The sequence below is a fragment of the Saccopteryx bilineata genome, chromosome 8 (genome assembly GCF_036850765.1).
Source record: "Saccopteryx bilineata isolate mSacBil1 chromosome 8, mSacBil1_pri_phased_curated, whole genome shotgun sequence".
NCBI classification, from domain to species: Eukaryota; Metazoa; Chordata; class Mammalia; order Chiroptera; family Emballonuridae; genus Saccopteryx; species Saccopteryx bilineata.
Genome location: NC_089497.1, coordinates 57,635,392 through 57,659,229, shown reverse-complemented (window position 1 = coordinate 57,659,229; position 23,838 = coordinate 57,635,392).

Here is a 23,838-nt window from a genome sequence, read left to right as displayed (position 1 = left end):
GGATGGATGTGCGGCTGATGTTTGCTGCAATTTGGTTAGGGCTCAGTTGTCTCTGTGCTGGTGTGGACTCTTGAGGATTTTCTCTAGGTCCCACAAGGCCTGAGGTCCGGCTGGACTTTCAGGTTGACTTATCCAGGAGGTCTGATCTTGGCTACAGTGCCAGGCACACCCCCATTCCCAGCCCCCAGCCAGACTTTTAGCTAAGCTCCTATGAGCCTCCAGGAACCCCAGAGATTCTCATATTAGCTGCACTTCCTCTGATGTGGCCACAGACACCCCCAAGTTGGTGCAGAGAATGTGTGAGGTGGTTTTTACAGGCACCAAAAGAAGACAGTGTTCTTTTAAACTTATCAAAAAACATCTCGCCCCAGATGGGCACCTGGGGTGGGGAGATGAAGGCACACGTCTGTCTGTGTACTTGACCCCCCTGCCTGTCTCCCTTTCCCCATGATATGTAGGAAACACAGGAATTGGCTTCTCCGCTTCCTCTTCCTGCCTTATGGTGACCTCCCGCTGATAAAATTCTGCTGTGGAATCCTCCAGCCCTTTAGAAAATTCTCTCTCCTCAGCACTTGACTTTCAAGTCTACTGTCATTTTGGCGACTCACAAAAATCAGATTTGACAGTGAAACCTCAGCAATGGCAGAGATGTGCCTTCCCCTGAAACACTGACACCCCCAGAGCAAAAAGATTTATAGGAGACAGAGACACTTGTGAAAGTGTTTCAAAACAACATTATCTCTACCCTACACATTTTGTGCCAAGATTCCGCATCTTACGCAGAACCTTGGGACACACAAACCTCTTCCTGGATCCTCACTCATCATTTTCTCAGCATTTGAGGAGGCAGGTGGGGGGGGGGGGGGCATTTTATTCCCATCTCATGTTTGTACAATTAGAGGAGAGAATTAAGTGAATACTGAGGCCCTCAGAGGGCAGGTAGAATAGAGGGGCCAGCAGGAAAGAAGGGCTATGAAGTAGGTCTTGAGTTTCTGTTAATGTACTTTACTTATTAGGCCCCTTAAATCACGGAACAGATCTGGTATTGAAGTCTTTGACTCAGCTATGAAAACTGTAAAATGTATAATCCGTCTTTTCCTAAAGCTGGGTGGACAGTCTGGAGCGATTTCATGGGTATAGGTTTCCCTGACTCTCCCCCACTCCCACTCAGCACCCCACATTCGTTTCTCTGTGAGTCTCTTCTGCAGAAACTCCTGACTCACAATGGTGCAGGCTCACCTCTTCCTCTCCAAGGGCTTATTCTGCCTGTCCCTGTCATCTCCCGCTCTGTCCTGCTTGCCTGCCATCCTGTCCATAGCCAGGCAGGGCTTCGTGCCAGCCCACAGGACCCACTTCTGTAGCTGCACAAATACCACTAAGCCCTCTGGACTTCCAGGAGCTGGGCCTGTTCTCCACAGGAGACTAAGAGCCCACAGTGAGTCAGCAGCCCAGCTGGGCCCAAAGCCTAACACTCTTGGCTGGTCCTCTGTCAGCTGGGACATTCCCCATCCCTTCCTCCCCTCTCTCCTTTGGACCCTTCCTCCACATTCCTCAGCCCATAGGTAGGCATCTACCACACACTGGACTATTCCAGTGGGTCCCTTCCTTACCCTGTCCCAGCTCTGGAGCTGTCCTGCCAAGTGCTCTTGGCCTTGAAGGTTGGCGACATCTATAAAGCAGAGAAAAGCCTGTGGCTTAGCGGTGACCATGGCATTCTGGAAGACTGGGGTTGTGTGGTGTGTGTACTGCCTCTCCTTGGCTGTGATCCTCTGAGTTCCAGGAGGGAGAGATGAACAGCTTCCAAGACTTACCCACAGGCCTTCGGGCCTACATACTCTGTGAATCACAGCTACTGTACAGTGTGCCAAGTCACCACCAGGAATCTGGGGAGACAGTATATCCTGATTTTTAAAAGATTTGCTCATGTACCCATGCTCTTATGAAATGCTTGATAATTATTGCTAAAAATAGGTATTAGATCAGGGTCTCCAGTCTGCCAGCTTAGCAGGCAGCTCCTTTGAGGGGGGCCTAAACACCACATGTGTGACCCAATCCTTGCCACAGGGCAGCATGGATTTCAGTGAGTAGGGCGCCCCCAACCGCCACAGGGGGAATATCATGGACTCTACCTTTGCTTCTTAATGGAAGAAGGGGAACTACAGGAGAAGCCCTTAGTGCCAACTTTGTAGAATAGAGATTGAGTCTTTGTGCCAATTATTTTCTGAGTCACTTAATGTCATTCCCATTCATGGGAAGAGAGGAATCTGGTGTATAAGGTTTGAATATTCAACTTCTTGGCAATTCAAAAATGTTTAGGCTTCTGTAAACAAGTCCCCAAAGCACCACCTCTTCTGGTGGGAGATACCCCTTCATAATCTCTAGTCATTCAATGATTTTCCAATGGGTTAGAGACCACAGGTCTCAGAGCTACCATGTTCCTTAGCAATGACCTTATCTGACCCCTAACTTACTGATGAGCAAACTGAGACTCAGAGCTGGGACAGAACTGGTGCAGGTAGCAGAGCTAAATACCAGGTACCCAGCCTGAGGTGAACCCTATGGAGAAAAAGATGGATAGGACACAGCCTCTGCCCTCAAGAAGTCCCAGATAGCAGGGGAAGCAATGATATAACGTAGAATGTCATTAGATTCATACAAAGTTGAATTGAAGTATCACAGGAGAACAAAGGTGCGAGATCTTTCTTGCAAAAGGAATCAGCAGAGATATCGTGGGGAAGAGTATCAGAGATGACCCTCTAAAGACGGGTTGGATTTAGTTACTCAGGGACTAGAGAGAGGGAGGAGGGGTATGTGGAGAGGAAACAGCTTGAGATGAGTCATGGAAACGGGGTGCCCGAGGAGCGTTGCTGGGTTGGCTGTTGTATAGAACACTGGGGAGTAGGGAGGAGAGTAGGCTGAGGAGACAGATGATAGAAGGTCTGGAATGCCAGAGTGAGGAATTTGAACTTTACCATCATTGTTATCATCTAAAAGCACCAGGTGGCAATGTGCCAGGCATTTTACTTCTGTAAATGCAATATTAATCACGTAACGCAGAGTCTGCACTTTCGAGAAGCTGGAAAATCAAGACAGAGAATGAAATTATGAACAGATATTGAAGGCATGTATTAAATATATACATAAATCAAAAACTGTTTAACACATAAGTCTTTAAGTGCAAGTAAAGGAGTACGTGCGTTTAACGGGCTAGTGAGGGAAGGAGGCATCTCGGGATTTGTTCCTGGAAGGACTCCTCTGTCCTCAGCCTCCCTTGGGCTCTGTGGCTCTGGGAAAGGCCCAGAAAAGACAAGACATCAGTCTTAATCTTAGGCAGTGGCTTCGTGTGGCTTTGTCTTCCAGACAGCTGATTTCTGATGTGGAACTGTTCCTCCAGCCTCCCACTCATTCTTATTAATTGATCCAGTTTTCTTCTATGTCCAGTCCTGAGCTTATAGCACACAGGAGGCCAGCTTGGAAAGGCAGGGGATAGGGATTGTGGCCACTGAGTACAGTGGTGTGTGTTATCCATTACACAGGAGGGAGAAAGTGAGAGAGAAAATCCAGATCTCCTTTTCTCATCAAATCAAAAGACTGGGGTCAGGGGCTGTGTCTACCTGGAGTGAGGGATGTCTTTTTTCTAATCCACACAAATGTTATTTTATGGGCTGTAGCTTGGACAAGGATATGGCCAAACAGCTTATCTAAATAATGTTTTCCAGACTTACCATCTCCCACCCTCTACCTCCCTCCATGGGAAATGGGAAATGCTTCCAGCCTGATGCCCTGGGCCAGGGCCAGCAGGGAGATGACAGTCATCCACCCAGCTCTGTACATTGGATCTCTAACTCATTGCATGCTTCATTAGGCTGGAGATCCGAGAAAGGAAAGGAGAAAATAGTTGCTCAAATAAATCAGACCAAGGAGAATCCGGACACATACTCCAAGTACCTACTGGTTCAGGCCCTGCCTCAAACTGTTAAGCAGACCTCTGGCTATCCTGGTGCACTGTGGCAAACAGGGCCCTAGACCAGTACCAGGCTCCGCGAACAGGTGCTCAGGCTGTGCATTGCTCTGCTGCACAGCAGCCTCTAGGGCAGGGGTCTCAAACTCACGGCCCGCTGAATAATTTTGTGCGGCCCGCAGACTAATCCACGAAGTTCAAAATATTTTGGATAAAATTAAGTAAGCCTAGGGGCCTACTTGTATTTTTCATTTCTCTAGCATCCTAGCTAGATATTAGCTTAGTTAACAGCAGTTGTGATGCGAACTACAGTTTCTGGTCGTTTTGTGACACTGAGTAAACTGCATGTACGATTGTGCTTGTTGTACTGATTTTTTTTTTGTTTTCAACTGCAGTGAGAAAAATGTTGCGTAACAGTTGCCTTTTGTAGATCTAGTGCAGCCCGCCGAACGGCTGTGATCTTGCTCTGCGGCCCACATGCTGAGTTGAGTTTGAGACCCCTGCTCTAGACCCTCTCTTTATTCCCTTAAGTCCCTGCTGTGGCAGTTAGTGTCCCTGCTGGCTGAGTTCACCGAGTCCCTTTTGTGGGCAAGCTATAGGCAGAAAAAAATGAAGCATCCTCCTCTAGAGTCCCTTGGTCCTCCAACTATCCACCTACTCTCCCCAAATGGACTGTGAGCTCTCAGAGGGCAGAATACACTTCTTATTTATCTCTGAGTCCTGAACAGCAGAGTCCAACCCAGAGCCCCAAGCAGGGTGGGGGCTCAGGAAGTGTCACTTGACCGGATGAATCAGTGACTGAGTCACAGGAGAGTGGACTTTGATTGCTAGGAGAAAGGAGAGCTGTTGAGCAGGAAGAACGGAAGGGCCGCCGATGAACAGGTGCACTGCCTCACCACTCTGTGCTTTAGAGACTCCTGGGGACCTCACTTTCCCCTGGCAGCTGCTCTGATGACTTGCCATCAGAAATGAATGTTATTTTTTTGATCTACTGGTTCCCTACATCACTGTTCTGTGTCTGGCTTCTTTGCAGACTCCCTCTTTCTGCCCCCGCATGACCAGCCTGCCTTCCTTTCTGAGGCCCCTTCCTGCTTTTCCACTGGATCGTTAACCAAGCAAGACACCTGTCAGACCACTCACAGGACAGTGATGATGAGGGCTCAAAACAGGGTCTTGTCAGGAGAGATGGAGAGGAGGAGAGAGGAACAAAAATTAGTTTAAAGGATGAATCAAGAGAACTTGCCCTGGGGTGAGTGATCGGGAGTGACCCGAGGCAGCAAGGCATGAGGTGAGTCAAAGAGAAGTCCTCCCACAAGAGGACTCACCACAAGTGTCACAGAGGAGACAGGGACACCAAGAAGACACCCAGGGGCTGAAGCAGATGACGGGTGTGAGTTTGGTTTTCTCTGAAGTGCCAACTGAACGAGGTGGAATTGTGTAACTGGTTATTGAGGGTAGAGGGCCCAATCGTTGATAAGACAACGCGGAAATAGAAATCTGAAATGATAATGAGCTGTGGGGCCAGGGCTGGGGGAAGCACTTCCTAAGGTCAGTTTGTGTCAGGACAAAGGCCCAGCCAAACCTGCCTCAGCGCTGTGAGGAGGCAGGAAGAAAGAGAACCTCGTGTGTTCCAGGAAATGTGCCACCTGCTCTCCACCAGCCACATACCCACCCTTAATAGACGTGAAAACCAGTGCCGTCTGATAGAACTTCCTGTGATGATGAAAATGTTCTCTGTCTTTGTGCTAATACACTGACTACTAACCTCATATGGCTATTGAGCACTTGAAATGTAGCTAGCATAACTAGGAAACAGAATATTTCACTGTATTTAAATTTAATTAATGTAAATGTAAATAGTTATATATGGCTAGTGGGAATAGAAAGTACTTCCTTAACATCAGCAAATGCAACTCATGACAATAGGAAACATATACAGTACTTAACCATAAAACATTAGACATAATCTCATTAAAGTCAGGAACAAAAATCTCTGCAGTTACTACCTTTCTTTCATATTGGGAAAATCTGATTAATGAGTGCAAGACAATAGAAATAAGAAGTAGTACTATTGGACCTGACCTGTGGTGGCACAGTGGATGGAGCATTGACTTGGAACGCTGAGGTTGCCAGTTCAAAACTCTGGGTTTGCCTGGTCAAGGCACATATGACAAGCAATCAATGAACAACTAAAGTGAAGCAACTATACATTGATACTTCTCACTTTCCTTACCTCCCTCTCTTCTCTTTCTGTAGAATCAATAAATAAAGCCTTTTTTTTAAAAAAAAAGTAGTACTATTGGAAAGGAGAGGAAATTATGATTAGGAAATGTCAAAGAATCGACTGGAAACACCTGTATTAATAAGTAAGATTCAAAGGGCTGGATCTGAGATACACACATCAGAACACACACTGTAGTTCAGCAATAACCAGTGACACCCTGGAGCCAGTGGCCGGTGCTCATTCTGTGGCCAAGCATTTGTGCCTTCTTCCGGCCCCTGTGCCGGCCAGCGTGGCCTGACTGTATCCAGGAGAAAGACGGGGAGGGCCAATTGCTGCAAAGGAAACGCTCAGGCCGGAAGTTTAGTGCCTGCTTCTGGGACTGCCTAATTCCCCGAGGAATGACAAGCAAGACCTCTACTGTCACTTCAGCTTTTTATTTTCAGGGGAAGATAAAGGATGAAACACAGGATGCTGGCAAGTGCTGAGCAGCGTCTCATCATAAGAGCAGCTGAGCAGAGTGGAAGGTGTCCCTGGTTTTAAGTCCAGAGATTGAGGGGTGGCTCGGGCATATGCATCTCTCCAGTCCCCAGTTTCTTTACTAAAAGAGGGGATTGATTACCTCCTAAGGATTGTGGGGAGAATGGAGTATGATAATGAGTAAGAAAGAGCCTTGGGAAGAGAAATATGACTGCTGGCATTGATGAGGGCTCTGAGCCAGCCTGCTGACAAAGCCACATGCTGTGCCAGCCATCCGATGGTCCCCAGGCTGCGTTTGACCCAGCTGTAACACTGCACTGAGGTTCTACACAGGCCTCAACCTTTTGTAAACTTCTTCAGATCCCTGTTGAATCATGTGGGCAGTTGAGGACAGGCACAGGAATGAATGCACTTATCTTACAAATTACCCGAGCCCAGTTTCCTAATCTGTAGGTGGGCTTTGTTTGTATTGCCGCTCCTACTTTGAGGTCCTAGGGTCGAAGGGACGGCTCTCTTGGCTGTTACCTTCCTTTCCAACAAGGAGATGATAGCACATCTGTTGGTGCCTCGTACCCCTGTTAGGGAGGGGGACTGGCCAGCAGGAGAGCCAGCCACCCACGGTGGGTCCCAGGGGCAGAGACACGCTCCAGGGGAGTGTGGGGCAGCAGGAGTGGGCAGACTCTGTGAGGGAAGGCAGGAGGAAGAGAAGCCGCAGCAGTCCTTGGAGCATAAAGGGGAACAAACACAGGCCAGGCCAGGGAGTGAGGACAGGACAGGAGCGAAGGAGAGGCTCTGGGAACAGGGCCCCCAAATGATCTCAGCATCTCAGGTGTTTGGAAGCACCTTGCTGGAATTAGCCAGGATTTCCTAGGTAAAGCAGTTTTCATCTGAATTTGTCTCACTGTGTTGAAAATAATGGGAATGCTGCAGCAGCTCACTCAAGTATCAAGTTCTTTTTGCTTACAAGGAGCCACTCCCCGCAGCGACCTGGAAAGCATGTAAGTCCATGAGGCATATGCATGCCTGAGAGGTAGCAGTTTGCTTGGGAAACGGGCTGGCAGCTCCCCACATTCCTGAGATGACAGCAGAGTCCTGCACCCACAGCCAGGGCCGGGCCAGCAGCTGCAGGTTGAGGGCCCCAGTTCCCCTGCAGGCGACTGCCTCGGGATGTATAAACATGCCTGAGGTCACTCCGCTCCCCAGGTCAGTCAGCCCTGGCTGCCTGGGGCCATAAGCTCCTTGCCTTGTCCTGTGGGAAACTATGGGGAAAGCCTTCCCTGAGCTCCCAGGCCTCGTCTGCAGCCCCAGTTCCAGCCCATGGATTAAGGTCTGGCAGCTGTGAACCACCGCCACAGCCCAGCTGTCCCTGTAAGCACACTTTTTGAAGCATATGGTCTGAACATGACACTCAGCTGGCTTCTGAGGGCTAAGAAGCCACTTCAGTCTGAGGACCCTGGGTGCAAACTGTGCACGTCCCCAGCCAAGCCACTCCTCCTGCCTGCCCCTAAGTCTGGGTTCTCTCTTCAGCCTCGCCTCCCTCTAAACCAGGGGTAGTGAACCTTTTTATACCTACCGCCCACTTTTGTATCTCTGTTAGTAGTAAAATTTTCTAACTGCCCACCGGTTCCACAGTAATGGTGATTTATAAAGTAGGGAAGTAACTTTACTTTATAAAATTTATAAAGCAGAGTTACAGCAAGTTAAAGCATATAATAATAATTACCAAGTACTTTATATCGAAGTTTCGCTAAGTTTGGCAGAATAAATCTTTATAAAACAACTTACTATAGTTAAATCTATCTTTTTATTTATACTTTGGTTGCTCCGCTACCGCCCACCATGAAAGCTGGAACGCCCACTAGTGGGTGGTAGGGACCAGGTTGACCAGCACTGCTCTAAACCATGTTTCTCTCTCCCTCTCCCTCTGAGTGTCTCTTGTCTCTCTGTCCATATCTCTCCCTTGCTAGAGTTCTGTCTCTTTCCATCTCTCTGCAAACCTTTCTCTGTGTTCTCCGTAATTCTGTCTCTCCCTGTGTGTGTCTCTGCTTCTCTGTCTTACATGTTTCTCTGTTTCTGTCTTTCTCATTCTCTGCCTCTCACTCTGCCTCTCAGACTCCTATCTCTGTCTTTCTGTCTCTTAGTATCCCTCTAGATCTGCTCTCTCTCTTTCTCCCCCTCCCATATTTCTTTGTCTCTCTGTGTTGCTCTTCCACTCTTTGCCTCTTTGATTCTTGGTCTCTCTCAGCCTCTTTCTGATAAGCTCTCACTGTCTCTGTCTTTCTCTCATCCTGGAATAAAGGTGCGCAGACAGAATCTCTGGCAGGACCAAGGCCTCCCAGTGCCTCCACAGACTAGAGCAAGGTGGACTGCTGGGCTGGGTTGAAACAACAGTTTTGTTGGGAATCTTGCCCTCTGGCCACAGAAAGCCAGTGTCAGGGAGATGAGCATGGAGCAGCCACATTCTGGGAGTGCACAGCAAGACTCCCTCCATGCTCACTTCACAAGCGACAGTGATGCCAACTCCCCTCACCCTAAGTAACGGCATCCATCAAGTGATAACATGCTGTGTCAGCGAACCCATGAAGCCCCGTGTCTCCCTCTGAGGACTCCGCATTCTTGTTCTTTGTATTCTTTGGTTCTTCCAAATGGCAGGAAAGACCTTCAGAAACCAGTGTCTGAACAAAATGCCAGCAGGAAAACCACAGGTTTCTGCTTCCTCTAAGTAAGTGGGAGGGAGTGGAGCTGGGGCTGAGGGATAGATAAAAAATTAATGAGGAGATAATAAGTAAAACAACACAGGGTCCCGTAATCTCAAAGCATTTGAAAGGACAGCTGGATCCAGAGTTCCTGACTATCTATACCCGTGGCCACATTATATCTCCCCCCCACACCCCCATAGCCACCCGGCAACCAATATATGAATCAGAGTAATAAGAAGGGCCATTTCTCTTGGGTCAGGAGTACTAGCAGCCACTCTCTGTATGTTATGCCAACCAAAAGTCCTAAGTAGTCATCTTTTCATTTTACAGATGGAGAATCTGAGGCTTGGAGAAGTTAAGTAACTTGCCCAAAGTTATACAACTAGTGAGTAGAAGAGCTAAGAGTAGACTGTAGGACTGTCAGACTAAGCCATGTGCTTGCCCCATTGTCACACCAAAGAAAAGTTTTTAGTCAAGAGAAGAGGGTTCTTTTTATACTTGAGTGTCCTTCCTGTGAGTGGATCAGAACACAGAAATATTTGTACACAGTTAACTATCAGGTAAGCCAGCCTCCCTGCCCTGTCTTGCAGGCACCAAGGGAGTCTTGAGCATGTCAGGAACAGTGTAGTGTCACTTAGTCCAGGGAGCAGAGGCCCACAGTGATGTCTATACAGTTTCAGGAATATTCCATCTGCTCACCCTTCATCTTACCAGTGGTCAAAACAGACACCCCCCCCCCCAAAAAAAAAACAGACATTAAAAGCTGAAGAAAAATTTACAATTGATAACACTCTATAGTTTTTCTTTCTTCTTTCCTTCCTTCCTTCCTTCCTTCCTTCCTTCCTTCCTTCCTTCCTTCCTTCCTTCCTTCCTTCCTTCCTTCCTCCCGTCCTTTCTTTCTGAATTGGGATAAAGCTGACATTATTCTCATTATAGCAGAAGACTTTCCCCCCCACTTAATTAGACCTCAAGATCTAAGAAGGGAAGGAAGGGCTCTCTGGAGACATCCTTCCAAATGTAGCTCCTCCTCTGGTCGGCAGTGGTTAGGAGGCTGCTGGTGCCTTACAGTGCTCAGGTCAGAGAGCACTTTAGAAACAAGAAGAAGAAAAACACTTGGTCATTCTATCTGTAGACTCGCATAACTTCCTTCAGTAAAGAGAAGTCCCATCCACAGTCATTACTCCTACAAATTCAAGGGAGGAAAGGGTAGCTGGAAAGCATGCCAGGTAGGCACTGCACATACTCCGGGATACTTACATTTGCCAAGGCTAATTTCTCCCTGCAGTGACCTCATGGGGACAAGATGTGTGCATTTGGTGCCAGCGTGAGATTGTAGCTACACATAAAAAAGTTATGAGGTTTAAAAAAATTCATTACTCTGATTATAAAACAGCAACCCAGAGAAAACACACCCAACATGGATTTGGGCCCAATTGCCAATTTGGCAGTCTTTATTGATGACCAAAACTTGAATCCATTTCATTCTGCACGTATTTCCTGAGCTCCTACTGTGTGCCAGTGCTGAGCTGGACACTGAGCCTGCAGATATAAATCAGCTTTACCCTCTGACCCAAAATAGCTTACAACTCTAGGAAGGGAGAGCAACTAGTTACTCAAAAAGGGAGGGGCATTCAATAGTCAGGACATGTTTTTTTGAGGGCCTACTAGGGACCAGGCATTCAGAATGAGAGATTCCTAAAAAAGACTTTTTGGAGAAAATCTAATGGCAAATTTGACTCTATTTGTTGATCAAATAAACTAGATTCAATTTAATTTCATGAACAAGTCCCTATCATTTAGAGATTATTAAAAATGATTTAAAATACCCTTTAATTTTAATGTTTAATATCTTTGCTGCTAGAATCTAAGCTTCATGGGGACTGGGCTACAGATAAGCCTTGTGCACAGCGTGTCTCCATTGATGAGATAGTGTCTGGAATAGAGAGTGGCCGAGAAAATCATGAACCTGCAGAAACTCCTAGGCTGTGTGTGAGGCGAGAGAGGGGCCATGAAATGGAGAAAGGACAGGGAACAAAAGGTGTGCTCAAAATTATCCTACAAGACAGACATAAGTTTTCTAAGAGAAATAGCAACCCCCCCACCCCACCCCCATACACAGAGTTATTAAGGACAATATAGGACAACCTGTGTGGGCTTCTAACTTCCATGGCTCACTGACCTTGCCATGGCTTTTAAGCCCTGAACCATCAAATGGCAGATAACTTGGTTGGCTCTCTCAATACCCGCTTCAACCTCCTTTCTCTTGTCATCTCTACCATAGAGTCTGGAAAACTAAAAACGTAACTTCCCAGCCTCCTCAGCAGCTAGGGCTGGCCACATGATATGGCCATCCCTAGCTGGATGAGATGGGGCCAGCGAGATGTTGGTGAAAGTCCCTGGGAAGGACGTCTCTTCCAGAATAGAAAAGCAAAAATCACAAAGAGAAAGTTTTGCCATTTTGTCCTTCCGGCTGCCCCTCCTTGCTGCCTGGAAGGAGGATGGGGTGCAGCAGCCACCTCGCAACCACAAGTGTGCAAGCCACCCACGAAGCACGCCAGGCACGGCTAGCAGGAACGTGGGTCCTAAGAGGTCCTTGCAGACCTCGCAACCACGAGTGTGCAAGCCACCCACCAAGCACGCCAGGCACGGGTAGCAGGAACGTGGGTCCTGAGAGGTCCTTGCAGACCTTACACACCAGATGTGGACTGCTCACCCCTGGGAGTCTTGTTACAAGAGGAAAAGATCCCCTCATAGCTGATGCTGCTCTGGCTGTGCTTCTGTTACTTATATTTGAGCACAAGCCAAATACATATAGAAACTAGCACTATCGAGCACCTTCCACATGCCAGACACTTTACATTTATCAGCCACCATTTCAAGAGGCACAAATAGCTAACCTTTACTTCACCAGACATTATTCTGAGTCACTTATAAGTATCAAAGCCTTACTCCTCACTTACTAGCATTTCCATTTCACAGATGAACAAACAGGTTTGGAGAGGCCATGGAGTTTGCACATGTCTGGTAAAAGGCATTGCTGTTGGCTGCACTCTTCACCCCCAACCCCTGTGACATCTCCTCCCAACCTCTTTAATGAAGTCATTCTCATGGGGTGGCCCCAGACCTACAGCATCAGCATCTACTGGGAACTCATTAGAAACGCTATTATCAATCCCTACCTCAGACCCAACGAATCAGAAATTCTAGGGCCGGGGCCAGCACTCTGTTTGAACAAGCCCTAAGGGGATGCTGACGTGTGTTAGGCCTGAGAAGCACTGCTTTAGAAAATAGAGCCTCCATTGTTCTCTTTTGGAAACTCGTGGTTGCAGCTCTTGCCGAAATCCTCCTTGGATTCTAAATTTTGGAGTCCTAGAAACAGGATTCTTTGCTACTGTGGCCCCAAGTCCAACCTGGGCCTCGAAGATCCATAGCTACCTAAACTCTGGTGTCCCAAGAACCCACCTGTGCAATGTCAGAAACAAGTCTTTATAACCGAGGTAGCCTGCCCCAGCCCTACCCTGGGTTGGAATAGCTCATTTGTTATTCGGCTCTCACCAGTCTCTGTTTCATATATGCTAAAGCACCTTCCAGATTCCACCTTGGAAGCCACACCTGGAACTCCCACTTCTCTCTCAGCACCGTCTTTGGCCCAGGTGGCCTCTAAGGGTTTCTGAATTGGGGCCTAGAGCCACACTGGTGTCTCTAATTTACAGGATTTGTGAATCTGTTCACAGACTCAGAACTAGAAGGAGACTTTGGGACTCTGATTTTACTAGAAAACTGAGGCCAGCCTGATGGGGCGGTGGCGCAGTGGATAGAGCGTCAGACTGGGATGCGGAAGGACCCAGGTTCAAGACCTCAAGGTCGTCAGCTTGAGCGCGGGCTCATCTGGCTTGAGCAAAAGCTCACCAGATTGGATCCAAGGTCTCTGGCTCGAGCAAGGGGTTACTCGGTCTGCTGAAGGCCCACAGTCAAGGCACATATGAGAAAGCAATCAATGAATAACTAAGGTGTTGCAATGAGCAATGAAAAACTGATTGATGCTTCTCATCTCTTCGTTCCTGTCTGTCTGTCCCTGTCTATCTCTCTCTCTCTGACTCTCTCTCTGTCTCTGAAAAAAAAAGGAAGAAAGAAAACTGAGGCCAAAGGAGTAGAAGTGATAGCGGTGTGTTCATCAGAGAGTTGCGAAGAATGGGGTGGAGCCAAATCTGCAATGCAAGAGGCTGCGTCTCTGACACCCAAGAGCAACACCATGTACCAGCTCAAGATATACACCTACTGACTGCTTGGTGGAAAAATAGGCCCGATATGTTTCAGCTCCTGTTAGACAACGTTCAAAATCAAAGCCTGGGCTAACCCACTCTTACCAATGCTCCTCACAAAGGTGGAGAGAAATCTCAGGCCAATGGAATAGAAAGGAGAGAAGGCAGCGCTGCTGACCTGGTCAGGAAGAGACCAAGAGATTTTCTGCAGCAACAGTGATTTCTTTTGGATGTTAACCAGTCCAGGTTTGAGCTGTCTGTGGGGGGATGTTCAGGGGCTATTTATGATGTTGATGGGTTTAGGAGGAGAAAACGGGGACCACAAGTAAAGGGATATTTAAAGGAGAGCAAGAATGGTTGTGTTTATATTCTCCAAGCAACTGGGAAGAGAAATGCAGGCCCTTCCAGAATGGCTACTGTCATGTTCCCTTAGCACAAGGTCCCATTTCTCAAAGTAACAACGGCAAAGGACACCGCTCCTCTAAGATTAAGATGAGTCCCCACAGAGAGTCTCTGTCTGCTCTGAACAGTGGCTCAACAGAGGCCAATAAATTTATTTTAATTGTGCCTTATCCGGGTGCTCAGCGTACTTTTAAAGTGAAATGAACATCAGAGCCTGTTTCTGAGTAGGTTATCTAGTGACTCCTCCTGGCATTCATAGGCAGCCAATTTCTTCCTAAGAAATTTCCACTAATCTCTTCTCCAGGAATAGACTTTGGCTCCCAAGACAGTGTCAGCAAGTTGAAGGCATAGCTTGATACCAGCCCTAGCATTGCCAAAGCAAAATACCCCGGCTGTAGGCAGTGGACTGAGATTTGCAGCCCACACCAGGATGGCTGCCGTGGTCTGTGAGCTTTGGAGTCCTCCCGGCTTCAGGTACCTGGGGATGAGAGGTTTGAGGGCAAAGGGGGTGACAGCACGGGGGAAGAAGCTCATGTATATGCACTAAACCTTAGCTGCTCTCTGACCTATTTCTCCTTCCGTCCCCTCCCTTTCTGTGGCAGCTTTCCCACCTCATCCGCCCTTTATCTTGATGCCAAAGAGATTTAAGCTGTTTGGGTGAAATAGTATTGGTTCTCAGGCTCTGATTCTCCGTGGCAATGATCTTCAACCAAATAGAAAATATAATTTGTAAAATACCCCATTCGGATTTGTTTTAAAAGAATAGAGAAGGGGCCCTGGCTGGTTGGCTCAGTGGTAGAGCGTCAGCCTGGCGTGCAGGAGTCCCGGGTTCGATTCCCAGTCAGAGCACACAGGAGAAGTGACCATCTGCTTCTCCATCCCTCCCCCTCTCCTTCCTCCCACAGCCAAGGCTCCATTGGACCAAAGTTGGCCCGGGCGCTGAGGATGGCTCTGTGGCCTCTGCCTCAGGTGCTAGAATGGCTCTGGTCGCAACAGAGCGACGCCCCAGATAGGCAGAGCATCGCCCCCTGGTGGGTGTGCCAGGTGGATCCTGGTCAGGCACATGCTGGAGTCTGTCTGACTGCCTCCCCATTTCTGGCTTTGGAAAAATAAAAAAATAAAATTTAAAAAAAAGAATAGAGAAGAGAAAATGGTGGTGTTATAGATGATGCAGGACTGCCTCTGAGTTGATAATTGTTAAAGCTGGGTGTGATGGCATTTTCATAATAGTCAAAAGGTAGAAGCAACCCAGTGTCCACTGACAGACGAATGGGCTAACAAAATGTGATATATACATACAATGGAATATAAAAAGGAAGCCTTAAAAAGGAAGAAAATTCTGACAAGCTATAACATGGATGAACCTTGAGGACATTATGCTAAGTGAAATGAGACAGTCACAAAAAGACAAAAATGCTCTATGATTACACTTATAAGAGCCACCTAGAGTTATCCAATTCCACCAAAAGAGAAAGTAGAATGGTGGTGGCCAGAGGCTGGGGAGAGGGAGAGTGGGGAGCTGTCATCTAATGGGTAAAGAGTTTCAGTTTTGCAAGATGAAAAGAGTTCTTGAGATTGGTTGTAGAACAATGTGAATTACTCAACACTACTAAACTGTACACTTAAAATAGTTAATATGTTAAATTTTGTTATGTATATTTTATCACAATTAAAAATTTTAGTCAAAAAGTTTTAAAGCTGAGCAATGGTCACATGAGTGTTCATTATACTGTTCTGTCTACTTCTGAATGCATTTGGAATTCTCTATAATAGAAAGCTAAACATGTTTCATACATAAAACTATAAAAACATCTAATAGTAAACTTAAAAAAGAAATGTGCAAAGTCTAGATTTAAAATACCATAACGCTTTACTGAAGGATATAAAAGAGGTCTTGAATAAATGGGTCCCTTGTTCCCAGATGGGAAGGTGTAATCCTGGAGTGATGTCCATCTCCTTCACAATTCTTATAAATTTAGTTCAATCCTTTCCAAGAAGTCAGCAATGAGCTATTTATTCTAAGGAGCAAGAGACTGATTCCAAAATTTACCAGGAAAAGGAAGTGCAGAGGGAGAGCGGAGGCAAATTTGGAAGAGAGAAACAAAGAGGGGAGATATGTCTCACTAGCAAGCAAATTTCACTTTAATGCTGTGGTATTAAAACTCTGAGGTGGTGGCACAGAAATACATAAAGAGATCGGAATATTGAACGGATAGTAACAAAATGGAGTCTGAGACGACAGCAACTTAATGTGTGTACTTTCCCTCCACATCCAACACCTGCTTCTGCCCACCCACCCATTCTGAGCCAAGCAGCTGCTGAGGCTGACAGGCAGGCAAGGGCCTGGAGGATGTGGACTGGAGAGCTGAAGTGGGGTTTTCTCCCCTTCAGAGAGCCCGGATGAGATTCTGAAGCAAGCACAGCTCTGGCTACATGCACACACTCAACTAAGCCTCTTGGCCCCTGGAAAGCTAAGGAGGAACGACACAGGTAAGGGGAGGGTGCCACACCTTTGGTGCCACACCTGGGCTCTGAGACCCAGGAATAGGGAGTTCCTCCTGCTGCCTCAATAGGAGACTGCCTAGCTGTCTGCCTACTCTGACCCACCCCTTCCACAACCAGGTCAGTTTCCTAACCGCAGAGATCGGATCCGGCAAAGAAAGGAAACAACACACCCAAGGGGCTGGTAGCTACCAGCGGGGGAAGCTAGCAGACATCCAGAACAGGCTTCTAAAGGGTCACCAGAGGAGACAGTTGACAGCAACAATAACAACAAAAGCCCCCAAATCCTGAAACTAAAACACATGCTTTTTTAACCAAAAAGTGAAATGGATTATTTAAGGAAAAAGATAGGGATGAAACTTGAATTAGTATCTTAGAGAATAAAGTATGAGAAGTACCACAAACCACAGAGAAAAATACAAAGAAATTAAAATCATAAGAGAATATATGAGATTTTAAAGGCAGATCTGGGAGACCTAACACAGAACTAATTGAGTTCCAGAGGACAAAAAGGCAAAAAAAAAAAAAAAAAAAAAAAAAAAAAAGAATGGAATAATATCTACAGACTCCTATGATCAAGAACTACAACCCAGTCTACGTCATACCACCATAAACACACCCGGTCTCATCTGGTCTCAGAAGAACTGTAGCCAGTACACTACATCTAGCATGTTGTCATTCACCCACAGGAGTTTTTATTTTTTTAGTTATATATTATTCTACTTATATGCAAGCATTCAAAATTTATAATTTTTAAAAATATGCAGGGATTGCCTGGCTAGGCGATGGCACAGTGGATAGAGTGTTGGACTGGGACGCGGAGGACCCAGGTTTGGAGCCATGAGGTCCACGGCTTGAGTACAGGCTCATCTGGCTTGAACATGGGCTCATACGGCTTGAGCACGAGCTCACCAGCTTGAGCGGAGGGTCGCTGGCTTGAGCGTGGGATCATACACATGACCCTATGGTCACTGGCTTGAGCCCAAAGGTGACTGGCTTGAAGCCCAAGGGGATCACTCGTTCTGTTGTAGCCCCCCAGGTCAAGGCACGTGTGAGAAAGCAATCAATGAACAACTAAGGTGCTGCAACAAAGAATTGATACTTCTAATCTCTCTCTCTTCCTGCCTGCCTGTCCCTATCTGTCCCTCTCTCTGTCTCTCTTGCTAAAAAATAAAGGCATTCTCTGGAGGAAGTAGATTTTAAAAAACTCCAACCAAAATCAAATGAATTATGAACAGAAGAGAGGGAACAGGGGTGAGCTATTGCTTATCATATTTACACAATACATGCATATATACTCATGTATCTATACATGCTTACTTATATATGTGTTTGTATATATGTATATGTGTGCTAGATATGTATACATATATAGTTCAATATAAATGGGTAACGATAGACTATCTGGAAATATGTAATGCTGAATAAGGATTCTTAAAATAGAAGTGAAATACTGTAAAGGAAATACTAATAAAATCAAGAAATAAAAGTACTATGCAATTTCAGCAAAACCTAGAAGTTAGGGGCAGGGCATGCAGATTAAAAGTTTCCCAAAGGCTCTTGAAGCAAGAAGAAGAAAACAGGGCAAGTCAAAGTATGCTAGATAGCTGATGGTGGAGAGAAGCAGCACCTCAGTGGGAGAAATGATAAGGGAGCAGAGTATCTAAGTGGGAGAAATAATATCACACTTTTCTGTGAGAGTAAAAAAAGAGTTTATGAGCACCAGAAAAATAAGGGGGGGCAGATAACTATTAATGAAATGGAAAATATACAAGTGATTCCCACATCAATAAGCATGGGAAGGAATGGCAGTTTGAGCAAGCTAGTAAAATTAAGGAAAAAGAAAAACGTTCATAACAAAAGGCAAGCTGGAAAGAATCAAATCAAGTACAATAGTTGTTAACCCTAAGTGTGAATAGACTAAATTCTTTCTTTAAAAGACAGAATCTGCCTGACCAGGCGGTGGCGCAGTGGATAGAGCATCGGACTGGGATGCAGAGGACCTGGGTTCGAGACCACGAGGTTGCCAGCTTGAGTGCGGGCTCATCTGGTTTGAGGAAAAAGCCCACCAGCTTGAACCCAAGGTAGCTGCCTCCAGCAAGGGGTTACTCGGTCTGCTGAAGGCCCACGGTCAAGGCACATATGAGAAAGCAATCAATGAACAACTAAGGTGTTGCAACGCGCAATGAAAAACTAATGATTGATGCTTCTCATCTCTCTCCTCCGTTCCTGTCTGTCTGTCCCTGTCTATCCCTCTCTCTGACTCACTCTGTCTCTGTAAAAAAAAAAAAAAAAAAAAAAAAAAAAAAAGACAGAATCTATAGATTGGGCTAAAAAGCCCAAAAATCCATTATCATGCTGTATAAAGAAATATACCTTAAACAAAGTGATAAAGTTAAATGTCTAGGAACAACAGATCTATGTAGATAGGAAGTTTTACTATCTGGTAAAAGCAAACATTTCACATCATCAAGGTGGATATTTAATACAAAGTGTTGGGACAATTAGATATATTTGGAAAAATTCAAATTTGGATAAAAAAGAAAATATTTGTAGCAAATTAGGTACCCTCAAAAAATCAAAAGGGAAGCAACAGATTCAGAGAAAAAATTTACAACATGTTATTCACAATAGAAAAATAATTGATATTCAGAATTTGTAAAGATATCCTACAAAAGTGGTAAGAAAAAGGCAAACTACCCAATACAGAAACAGGCAAAGAATTTGTATATTTCACAGAAGAGGAAAGCCAAATGGTCAATAAACCCATAAAACTGAAGCTCACTGTTACTTAGAGTAAGTGGGGAAATGCACATTAATATAACACAATGTCACTTTTCTGCCACCAGATTGGCCAAAGTGATAACAATTTATAACACTGAACAACGACAAGGGTCTGGGAGGGTGTGAATACAGTCTTTTTGGAAGTCAATTTGACAATATCGAATACAATTTTTTATAACTTGAATCTACTAGAATTTTAAAAGTGCATCTCTTTTGACTAAAAAAACTACTTCTTGGCCCTGGCTGGTTGGCTCAGTGGTAGAGCATCAGCCTAGCATGTGGATGTTCTAGGTTTGATTCCCAGTCAGGACACACAGGAGAAGTACCCACCTGCTTCTCTACCCCTCCCCCTCTTGCTTCTCTCTCTCTTCACCTCCCGTCCTGCAGCCATGGCTCAATTAGAGTGGATTAGCTCTGGGCACTGAGGATAGCTCTATGGTCTCTGCCTCAGATGCTAAGAAGAACTCGGTTGCTGAGCAACAGAGCAATGCCTTAGATGGGCAGAGCATTACCCCCTAGTGGGCTTGCCAGGTGGATTCCAGTCAGGGCACATGCAGGAGTCCATCTCTGTCTCCCCTCCGCTCACTAAAATAAAAAACAAGCAAACAAAAAGAACTCTACTTCATCTTTATTGTAGAAGAAGGCACATTGTGCAAGGAGGCACTTTCATAGCAAAGCATTGGGAATAATATAAATCAATGTCCATTAGTCAGGGAATGGTTAAATAAGCTATGGCACACCCAAACTGCAAAGTTTTACAGCTGTTAGGAAGAATGAGGTACCCTATATCTAGTGTATAGAAAAGTAAAAAGATATCTTTGATACATTGTGAAGTGAAAGAAGCAAGCTGCAGAATAATTTATATAGTATAACTCTTTTATTAAAAAAAATCCGCCTGACCTGTGGTGGCGCAGTGGATAAAGCGTCGACCTGGAAATGCTGAGGTCGCCGGTTCGAAACCCTGGGCTTGCCTGGTCAAGGCACATGTGGGAGTTGATGCTTCCAGCTCCTACCCCCTTCTCTCTCTCTGTCTCTTTCTCCTCTCTCTCCCTCTCTGTCTCTCTCTCCTCTCTAAAAATGAATAAATAAAATAAAATAAATTAAAAACCATGCAAGAAAATTAGGCAAAAAAAAAAAAAAAAAATCCCACAAAACTATGTTATACTTTCATTGTATAGGTATGTAAGTGGAGAGGGGACGGGGATTGGGGATAAGCAATGAGAATGTTGGTTTTATTTGTGGTTTGACTGTTTTATAATAAGAATGTAATTATACATTAAAATATATGTTTTATCCATAACAAGAAGAAAGACCTTCATGCTTTGAAGGCCAATGTATCCATTAATCCATTCATAAAAGCTTACTATAAGCCAGTTGCTATTGGGTAGAAAAAAAATGAATCATAAACAGCTGAGTCCCAGAAGCATTCTCTGTCTGGTAGGGAGATAAAACTTGTAAACCAGTAAGTGAAGTGTGTCAGCAAAATATGATCCAAGCCATAGGAGGCATACAAACAAGTGCCGAGGGAGTTCTGAGAGGAGATTAGCTCCTGGGGAGAGAAGAGGAGAGGAAAAAGAAGCGAGAAAGACTTCATGAGAAAGCAGCTGCATGTGTGTGTGCACACGCACGTGTGTGTGCATGCATGCATGTGTACATGTGTACAAGTGCCCAAATACAAGTATGTTGACAAACATTGGGAAAGAGTGGCCAGAGGGCTAGTAAAGAAAGACACCCAGTGGGGAGCCCATGTGTAAAAGTGCAGACTGCAGACTGAGAGGAGGATTAGAAGGTAGAACTTGAGTTCAAGTAGCTTAAGGGTGGGAGGGTGGTTAATGGAGAATAATCTAAAAATGGAAACTGAGGAAACATGTTCATTTACTGAGCTAACACTTCCTGTGTGCCAACGAATTTTACTGTCAAGTGGGCGGGGGAGGTGTCTGGGGCAAACAATACTAAATATATGACTATTTTATTTTATTTTATTTAGATTTTATTTTAGAGAGAGAGGTGAGAGATTACGGGGGGGGGGGGGGCAGGAAGCATCAACTCCCATATGTGCCTTGACCAGGCAAGCCCAGGGTTCTAAATCGGGGACCTCAGCGTTCCAGGTTGACCATTTAGCCACTGCGCCACCACAGGTCAGGCAATCTATTTTAAAAATAACTGCAGTTGTCACATGCATACTTGATTGCAGAATAAAGATGGCCAGGTTGAGAGATTTGGATTCAGTTTATAGAATAATGGGGAGCCATAGAAGGTTTTTGAGAGAAGTGATACAATCAGTTTTAGGAATCTCAACATGGCACTGTGTGGGCGGATTAAGACAGGTCATTACAGTGGTCCGGAGCAGAGATCATCAGAGCCTACACGGGGAGTGACAAGGAGAAAGAGAGGAATGAACAGATCTGAGCAATATTATGAGGGCAGAACTGTCAGGATTTGGTGAGTTTGGTTTTCAATATACTGCCTCAAAAGGGTTTGGGGACACTCAAACAGAGGTGCGCTGGATAAAAGAAGTGAGCCTGGAGGGACTTAGGAGGCCAGCTGGCTGGAGACAGCAGATTCTGGAACTTTCATTTCTGGGTGGAGGACAATGTATCACAGAGAGCTGTCAAGGAGAACTTTCTAAAAAGGCTTATACAACCCCAGATATTACAAAATGCAGAAAAATAACATTATTTTTCTTAATTAATTGCCTAGAAAATCTCTTTAATAGTTTTTTCCCTATAGTTTTTAGTTGCATATTTTTTGTCTCTTCATGGGACAAGTTTGTAATGTAATTTTCTAGGGAAAGGATGGCAATATGATCTGGTCCTTCCTCTAGGAGGTTTGATTAAAATTTTGTTTTATCATTGGTAATGTAGAACCATTTCAGTTTCACAGCTCATCTTTTGTAATAGCATGTAAATTTTTGAGGCTACTGTCCAATTTGGGAAGACCTGTATCATTTTCTTCCACAGGAACTAAGATTCAGGGCATTTCAAATTTTCTTGTGCAGGAACTAATCCTAAATATTTTTTGAACTGCTGACACATAAACCAGCTTGTCTTTGGTGTCCCCAGAGAGTGGTGGGTCACGAGGTTTGTGCTGTCTTCATAGAGGGTGCTGTGGGGCTCTGCCTAGACCCCTCTCAGGGCCAGTGCCCCCATACCAGGGGTCCCCAAACTACGGCCTGCGGGCCGCATGCGGCCCCCTGAGGCCATTTATCCGCCCCCGCCACACTTCCAGAAGGAGCACTTCTTTCATTGGTGGTCAGTGAGAGGAGCATAGTTCCCATTGAAATACTGGTCAGTTTGTTGATTTAAATTTACTTGTTCTTTATTTTAAATATTGTATTTGTTTCCGTTTTGTTTTTTTACTTTAAAATAAGATATGTGCAGTGTGCATAGGGATTTGTTCATAGTTTTTTTTATAGTCCGGCCCTCCAACAGTCTGAGGGACAGTGAACTGGCCCCCTGTGTAAAAAGTTTGGGGACCCCTGCCCCATACCTTAGCTGCCGGGAATAGAAGACCTGCTGAGGCCACATGCTGGTCTGCTCCTCCCACTCCTGCCAGCCTCATCTCCTTACCAGTGTGTCTTCCAAGAGCTCTCTGTGGTAAGTCTTCTGTATGCAACTTTCCGTCTCATAGGCAGTTTCCTGTAGTATTTGTGGTTCCTCGTATGCCTACACCTTTGCAAATAAACCAAATAAACCTTCCTTAGATTATCTCATCTTGGCTGTGCCCTCTTTTTCCTGTTGGTACCCTGACTAGTCATCATTTCCTTCTCCCCAGAAAGTACTTGTTACCCTCCGGCTGCACCCAGGCTCTCTTTCTCACCCCACCCCCAGGTCATTCATTCTCCAGGCCTCGACTTACACTATTTCCCTGCCTGACTGTTCTGAGCAAACCCTAACCATCCTTCCAGGCCCGGCCCAGCCCCTCCCACCCTCCTATCCAGTCAGAGTGGTGCTCAGGCAGCACTGTGAGGTGACTGGATGCCAGAGAAGTCTTTGAGCAGTGTCTGCTTCGCAGAAGCTCTAGGGACGAGGGAGGGGATCCTGAAGATATCGATTTCATAACTAACCCTCCGCAGAGGAGGCTCCTTACAACATTCTCCTGGGGACTAGACTCACTGTTTACCCCACCACTTAGGGAGACCCTGTCAAAATGGGAGAGGTTCATCCCCTGGTGAGTGGGGCAGGATTCCCTGTGTCTGTGAGTATGTGAATGATTAAATGGGAAGCTGGCCGAGTTCCCTGCACAAATCATTTCCAGCCACAGTGCCTGGGGGACTCTGAAGAAATGCAGGGCAAGAACACAAAGGAACCATCGCTGGGCCTGTCTTGGAGGAGAAAGTCATGTCAGACCTAGACAAAGGGACTCCTGGGAGAACAGCAGTGATCCCAAGGGGAGCAGAGACCGGGTTTGCTTCTCCCAGTCTCCACGAAATACCCACCTCTGTGCTGGGTGAATGGGAGCAAGGCCTGGCCCCTCCTAGAAAAAGAAGGCTGTGAAAGAGAGGGACTCAGGCCTTTTGTTCCAGAG